This window comes from Psammomys obesus, unplaced genomic scaffold, assembly GCF_907164565.1.
Source record: "Psammomys obesus unplaced genomic scaffold, mPsaObe1.curated_primary_1811, whole genome shotgun sequence".
NCBI lineage: Eukaryota > Metazoa > Chordata > Mammalia > Rodentia > Muridae > Psammomys > Psammomys obesus.
This window is the reverse complement of record NW_026596064.1, coordinates 7,043,113-7,051,730: the sequence shown is the minus strand read 5'-3', so window position 1 is coordinate 7,051,730 and position 8,618 is coordinate 7,043,113.

Here is an 8,618-nt window from a genome sequence, read left to right as displayed (position 1 = left end):
ATATATATATATATATATATATATATATATATATATATATATTAATGTTAAATGTAATGAGTCAAAGATTTCTAATGGTATTACTGGGTAGGTAGAGGGCACATACTATAGCTCCATTCTAGCTTTATGGTGCCATTTTTCTCATGGGAATAAAACCACAATCAAATAAGCGCAGGCATGTTAACAACAGCAAAATAATGCAATGTCACCATCCATATACACTTACTCACTCCCCCTGAGCATAAATCTTACTAGAATACACGCCTAACACTGTCTGAATCCTCAATATCTAGGAAGGAGGGAAAAATCTCATAGCTTCAGTTATTTGCAACTGCGTCAACTGCTTTCAGTTTCTAAGACTAGCCTATTTTCCCCCATGTGCCGTTTCTCATGTTCAGTTACTGACTTTTTATTGCCTATGTTTATTCTTTTCTTATATGCACCTTCTCAGTCTGTAAACATGCTGATCTTTCAGGTGAAATTTATGCACCTTCAATTACATTTCTTCAATGTTTCGTAGAAAATCAGAATTATTTGGCTCTTATCAGTACATGAACTTTAGGGCTTATTTAGAGAATAGCTTTTATTTTTTTTAAACCACACTTGATATAAATTATTACCTATCTCTCTGTTTAAGTAGCCAGTTCTTGAAGTAATCCTTCATGTTCATCCTTTCTACACCCAGAACAGAATACAATTCACCTTTACATTTGTCTTCAACTACTTGTGACAACAAATCAATCTTTTTTTTCTGTTTCTCCTGACTACATAACTCTACTCACCTTCTATGTTCCCCTGTGATGAGTGCTCCAGATTGCTAATCACACTTTTTTCTTATAAAAGTTTCAGAGCATGACCAAATGCCCAAGAGTAAACATAGGGTCCTTATTTCTCATGCTGGCATTTAGGAATTTCGTCATGATTTCTCTCTCTCTTTTAAAGCCAAGGAAACTGCTTTTTCTTCTACTTTGATTATTCTACTAATGAATAATACACTTTAGCAATTATCAAAAATAGAAACATTTTTAGGATTCTTAAGCTTATTTACATCACACATGTACCTTCCCAGTGTACAACCGAGTCATGTGACATATCACCCTTGTAAAAACATCAAAATATTCTTACAAAGTTAGAGGTGATTGAGTTCAATGCACCTGCTTCCACTCATCCTGAAGTCTTCTGGAGGAACAGCTACTTAGTGATACCACTAATAAAGCATATTTAATACATAATAATGCTTGTCTCCCACAGGCCATTCGTCCTGACCCACAACCCTCTTCTTTAAAATTAATTTATTTTTAATTCACTTTACATTCTGGTTTACAGCCCTCCTCCCCTCCCAGTTTCATCTTTTCTCCCTACCCATCCCCCCCTGCCTATTCCTCAGAAAAGGATTGCTCCCTTTTCCATCCACCCCAGATCATCAGGTTGAATGAGGACTGAGCCTGTCCGCTTCCTCTGTGGCTTGGAAAGGCAGTCCAGCCATGGGGAAGTGATCTAGAAGCTAGCAAGTGGGTCTGTGTCCAATGTAGTCCCCACAGCCTTTAGTGGAGGGCCCACATGAAGCCTAAGCTGCCCATCTGCTACATCCTTGCTACATCCTGAACTCTGTCCAGTTCATGCATGGTCCTTTATTGATGCTTTAGTCTCAGCAAACCCCTCTGGGTTCTGGTTAATGGGCTCTGGTTAGTTGGCTCTGTTGGTCTACTTTGTGGAGCTCCTGTCACCTCCAGGTCCTTTTCTCTTTCCTCCCACTTTTCCACAAGACTCCCAGTGAATTGCCCAATGTTTGGCTGTGAGTCTGGGTATCTGTTTTGAGGCACTGCTGAGTAGAGTCTCTCAGAGGACAACTCTGACAGGTTCCTGTCTGCAAGCTTAGTAGAGCATCGTTTATAGTGTCAGGGGTTGGCACTGTCCCATAGAGTGGGTCTTTGGTTGGGTCAGATATTGCTTGGGCATTCCTTCAATCCCCTGCTCTATCTTTATCCCTGCACTTTTTGTAGGCAGGGTAAATTTGGGATCAAAGTTTTTGTGGGTGAGTTGGTGTTCCCCTTTCTCTACTAGGAGACTAGTCTAGTTACAGGCTTTCTACAGCCTCTGCTACTAGGAGTCTTTGCATGAATCTCCCTCATATCCTTCCATGAGCCTACCCTGACTTAGGTCTCTAGCTTGTCACAGAGATGCCTACACCCTCAGTTTCTCTTTTCTCTTCAGGCCTTCTGTCCTCTAGCCTTACTTCTTCTCGGGTTTGATCTCCACCCTCTTAACTCTCTATGGCCCCTCTCCTATCTTGTTCCCTCTCTTCAACCACTACCTCTGTCTAGTCTGTCTCTTTAAAAAGTTGTATTTTCATTTCTCTTCTTTTCTACCAATCTTATAAACCCTGCTTCTTGAAGTTACTACAAATATTTTCTTAACTGAACTTTCTGCTGATAACATATCATTTGACTAAAAATATAAAAAGTATAATTAAACTAGAATTCCCATAAATTTCTGTATCATAGCTGATCACCTGAAGATATTCATACTAGTATTCTACTTTTGTTCTTATTGGTATAGATAAACCCCAAGTACACAAAAGACCAATGTATCTTTTCTGCATTTCTTTACCAACAATCTATCTCTCTGAAACAGAACAGCATATAAGAATACTAATGATCCTCTCTCAGGCTCCTCTTTTTTTGACCATGTCTTCTTCCAAGCTGCTGTCCCATTTTTTTTAAACATGTAGCAGACCAAAAGAAACCAATTTCGGCTAAAATTCTCAACTTTCCTTTCTCTAGCTCTATATTGTGTAATTCAATGACCACTCTTCTCTTCTGAAATTATTTAAAATAATTTGTCACACTTAGTCAACCACTGCTTGACTTAGTTCTTGGAACAGGATAAATATTAATTTTTCTGTTTCTTCCCTCTTTTTTGGCACTTCTCTCCTTTGCTGATTCTTTCACATCTCTCTGACTATTAAGTTTCTTTTTTCTCAAAATTAAAAATCTTATTTCCCCCTCCCTACATTCACTTTTGTATCTGCTACCAGCCATTTCCAATCTCTGTGTTCAGTTATGTTAGCATTTAACAGGAAGACTTTTATGTTTAGCTCTTATACTGTCTCATTTATCTATGAGTCTGTTTCTGTATCAATACTAAGCGGTTTTTATTTCTAAAACTCTGTAATTTGTCTCAAGATCTGAAATTGCATGTATACAATGGAATTCTACTCACCTATAAAGAAAAACTTAAGTCATAAAATTTTTCAGGTAAGTGGATGGAATTAGAACATAATATACTATGTGAAGTAGCCAAGACTCAGAAAGGCATACTTGGCATATTCTCTCTTATTTGGGATTCTTAGCTCTGAACCTCTAGATGTGAACATATTACCTTGAATAATCAAAGAGTGAACATATTACCTTGAATAATCAAAGAACCAAGGAATATAAATAAGGTGCCCTAGAGTGAGAAATGTAAATTAGGCCAAGAACTATGGAAATTTGCATGGAAGTTCTTCAGAAAGCCAAAAGTAAAACTACCAGATCATCTTGGTGTTTCACTTCTGAGAATATATTCAAAGAAATGTAAGCCAACAAGTTATAGAGATTGCTAACATCTCTGTTTAACTGAAGCAATTTAGACAATAGCTCAATAAAGGAGTTGTCCTGGGTACTCATCAGCAGAAACATTGGTAAAGATTATGCATGGTAGGTATACAATTGATTATTATTCATCTATAAAAATTGACCTATGTCACTTGCAAAATATAGATGAAACTGAAGACCATCATAATGAGATAAGCCAGGCTTAAGGGTTAAATATTTTATGTAGAACCTAGATTATGGGAGGTTCTTTTTATCACTATATTTTCCCTTTTGTTATGGTGTTGGAGAGTGAACCTAGAACATTGTGCATGCTAGTCATATGGTCTAACAATTAACTATGTCCTGGTCCCACAAATTCTTCAGGGTAAGTATATATGTTCCTTGATGCATATTGAGGTTATATCCTGAAAAACCTTCCATAAGGTAAAATATCCTAAAAGTGGAATATGTGTGTATTACATCTAGCCTAATGAAGACTGTAGGATATTGGTTTGTTTACTTTTTTGAAAATGTGTGTTTCTTTTAATAGGAAATGAAGTTTTAACAAAATTAAAAAGAAAAATAAAATAAAAGAGTCTTAGTAAGTGTACTATTGCTATGAAGAAACACTATGACCATGCAACTCTTATTATTTTTTGTTTTGCACTTCTTTTCTTCTTTCCACTTTTAATTTTTTTCATAATTTTTTAATTTTATATCTCAATTATAGCCCCCATCTTCATCTCCTTCCAGTCCCACCCTCCTTCCCTCTCCCCTTTATCGCAGAAAAGGGGAGCCTTCCTTAGCTACCTCTGATCCTAGCCTAACAAGTCCCATCTGGACTGGTTGCATCCTCTTCCTCTGTGGCCTGGGAAAACCACCCTGCCAGGGAGAAGTGATCAAAGAGTGGGCATCAAAGTCAATGTCAGAGACAGCACCTGGTCCCCTTACTAGGGAACCCACATGAAGACTAAGCTGCCTCTTGACAACATCTGAGCAGGAGATCTATGTCTTATCTATGACAGTCCTTATTGGTGCATCAATCTCTGCAGGCCTCCCTGGGCCCAGATTTATTGGCTTTATTGATGTCTTTGTGGAGCTCCTGTCCCCTTCAGGTCCTTCTGTCCTCCCTCTTCCACAAGACTCCCTGCACTCTGCCTAAAGTCTGGCTGTGAGTCTCAGCATCTGCTTTGATTCCCTGATGGGTGGAGTCTTTCAGAGGACACATATGGTAGGCTCCCGGCCTGTTCCTTCTCTTCAGCCTCTTCGAGTATCTATTGTATTTGCTCTCTGATTGAGAATTAAGCATCCTCCCTAGCGTCTTCCTTGTTACTTAGGTTTTTGGGTATGTGGATTGTAGGGTGGTTATCCTGTATCATATAGCTAATATCTGTTTGGTATATACTCACTGCTAAGAAGATATTAGCTATTGAGAAGTGCAACCCCCACGAAAAGGTCTTTTGATCTCACAAAGAGGTGGTGACCCACATGTTTTATTGATTTAGAACATATAAATATCTACTATTCTATAACTCTATGTATTTTACAAATTAATGCAAATAAATGGATATATACCTCAAACTACTTTTGTGAAAAATAATTCACAATCTGAATAACACTATGAAGATCATTGGCTTATAGAACTGAAGACAACAACTCATTAGTAGACTTATAAATCTTTTGTTGATTTTGGCTCTGTCAGCCTTTCCATTCTCATTTTCTGTTATGGTTAGTTTCCCCTGATACCAATACTAAGAATTAGAAGTGGGAAAGATTTACTGGGCAGTGACACTTATAAGAGGAAAAGAGAAGAAGCAAGAAATGAGCAGGATGCAGACTTACCACAGCCTCTGCCAGTCCAGCAGGAGCTGGAGGAGCCCTGTGTTTGGCAGAAATGACTCAGCTTCAGCAGTGCTGCTCTGCAAATTCACTGGCCAGGGCACCTTGATAAAGCATGGCTTCGGCTCAAAAGGGAATTGTACCCTGAGGAACAGACACAACCCAGGTAGCTGCAAAGAGTCACATCTCGGAATTTTTTTTTCTTTTTTATTATTATTTATTACAACTTACTCACTTTGTATTCTGGCTGTTGCCCTCCCTCATCTCCTCCTGGTCCTACCCTTCCTCTTTCTTCCCCTACTATGTCCTTCCCCTAGTCCACTGATAGGGAAGATCCTCTTCCCCTACTATCTGACCCTAGCCTATGGGATCTCATCAGGACTGTCTGGATCCTCTTTCTCTGTGGCCTAGCAAGGCTACCTCACCATGGGGAGGTGATCAAAGAGCATGCACCCAAGTTCTTTCCAGTGACTGCCCTGCTCCCGTTACTAGGGGACCCTGATGGAGACTGAGCTGCCCATGGCTACATCTGAGCAAAGGGTCTAGAACTTCTCCATGCGTGGTCCTTGGTTGAAGTATTGGTCTCTGCAGGGCCCCTGAGCCCAGAATTTTGGCTCTGTTTGTCTACTTTTGGAGCTCCTGTTCCCCCCAGTTCTTTCTATCTCCCCCTTCTTCCATTTGCTGCACTCTGCCCAAAGTTTGTCTATGAGTCCCAACATCTGCTTCAATCCCCTGCTGTGTAGAGTCTTTCAGAGGCCCCCTGTGGAAGGGTCCTGTCCTGTTCCCGGTCTTCTCCTACTTCTGATGTCTCTTTTCTTCTCCAAAATGTATAGTTAAATTTTATTGTTATTGAAAGTGGCACACTACATAATCAAATCAACTCATGATTCTTTGCTTACAGCGTTCTTATGCAGTAATATCATATTAATGATTTTTTGTGCAAATAAATATACAAATTTTTGGAACATAGAGTCACTCCCAGAATTAACAATTAATAAACAGAATAAACTTATACACCTTATACCATTTTCTTCAGGATATATGTATTTGGAGCTTTTTATATATGTGCCAATTTGCACAGGATTTTCGTTTTAACCTAATATCTTTACACTGAGAGTTTTTTGATCACTTCATCCTGGTGTGGCTGTCTTGCCAGTACACTGTGAAAGAGGAAGTACACAGTCCTGATGAGTCTGGGTGTGCTGGGGCAGGTTGGCGGTGTGTGTGTATGGACTCTCTCTTCTGAGGGGAAGGGATTTAGGGGATAGGGGGATAAGGGAGGGACGGAGGGGATGGACTGGACCAGAAGGAGAGGAGGGAGGGGCTATGATTGAGAAGCAAAGTGAATAACTAAGTAAAAAAATAAAATAAAATTGGGAGATGACAGTGTAACTCCTCTGTGGTGTAATAGAAGTTACCTAAAATAAGCATGAGGGAGTCGGTTTGATGCTCACCTCTATGCCTTGGAATCTCGAAGGGAGATCTGATAGACGCATGTCTCTGTTGTCTTCATGCTAGTGTCTGCAGCCCCAAACAGATAACCTCAGAAAATTTGTCCAGTGACCTTTTGGCAGAAGACTTGAACTTCTAACAGCACGTTTTAACCACTAAACTGTAGCTAGCACTCAAGTCTCAAACTGTTCCTTGGCTGTATGGGATTGGGCCAATTACTAAATGTCTTTCTACATTTAGAGATGATTGTTTGAGCTTTCTCAACTGTAAATTAGGCCATTTTCCTAGGTAAGTAAAAGTGTTTATGCATTAACAATGGTTTAAAGGGTTCTGGAGTGATGGATGTGAGACTCAGAGCTCTTGTTTTTACAGAGGTCTTATGTTCTATTCTCAGCATCCATTTGATGCTTCATAATCACCTGTAACTTCAGTTCTGTGGAAACTAGCCTCTATTTCTGGTCTCCATGGATGCCAGGCATGTATAGAGTGCCCATACCCACAAGAAGGCAAAATATTCGTACTCATAAAATAATATAAATCTCTAAAAATAAAAAGTATGTTTAAAACATAATAGCTACTGAGGAAAATATTGATTGTTATAATGTCCTGTATTCACTATAGTCTGTAATTAGAATAGCATCAAAGGTTTTTTTTTTTTGCATTAGACAAACCATTTTTATCTTAAAAAATTCAATAAAATACATTTGATTGGCATAAACAATTTTATGATACACCATAATCATTATGAGAGAATAAACTTAGTATTTTATACATCTGCTGCTTGCAATAATGTGGGGAGGTTGGGAGAGAGGAAACAATAAAAAGTGTTCAGATTATTTAGTTATTTAGTTTAGTTCTCATGTACCTAGGACTCTGGAAGTTTAAAACAGTAGTATTAAGTTGAAAATCTGTAAGTTTGGAAAATATCTTGGGACTAGTGTCTGTTCTGCATAACATCAGCTGGGTCTGCTGCTTTCAGGCTGTCTTACTGACATGTCTGTGACTTGAGAATTGAAGGGCAGCTCATCCAGAACCGGGCTGGCATCTTCGACCCCCACGTGGATTTTTCTGGGAGGAGTGGACATTCTTAGATGTGACAGCCTAAAACTCAAGAGAGAAACCATGCTGCCTTTTATGGCCTATGGCCTTAGAAGTCGCTTTGCATCATTTGTTCTCCCTCTATAGCCTTTGTACTGTAGCTACAGACCTGTGAGGGACGCGTTGTAAGTCCCACTGTAAGAGCTGTGTACAAGGTGAAGTATCATCGGAGTCAGTTCTGGAAAGCTCAGTTTTCCCTTGGTGTGTTAACAGTGTTGTCATTTTATGCTGTTACATGCATCAACAACAACAAAAAAACAAATGAATAAAACTATAAGTAAGTAGGTAAGCAAATACATGATGAAATAATTAGCAAACTGGAGTATCACAGAAGTTTACAGATTAAAAAAGTGTTTGACTTTAAAAATCTGCCTACTTCTCTCTCCTGATCACATGACTGCAACTCTAAAAGTTACACATAGTATGCACCCCATCTGTTTACAGTGTTTGGATGTGTGGAAACAAATGAAAAAAAAAATCCAGGACGCATGCTCATTATCATAATGCCCCTAGCTTTAGAGCACTCTGTCTATGTTTCTAAGCCCCACTGCAAATCTTTGACTTTTTATGTCACCAAGTATCTAAGATAAATCAAATAGTCCTGGGCTGCCATTTCTAACAGTGGCTTTCTGCAAGTCACTCTGCCTCGTCATT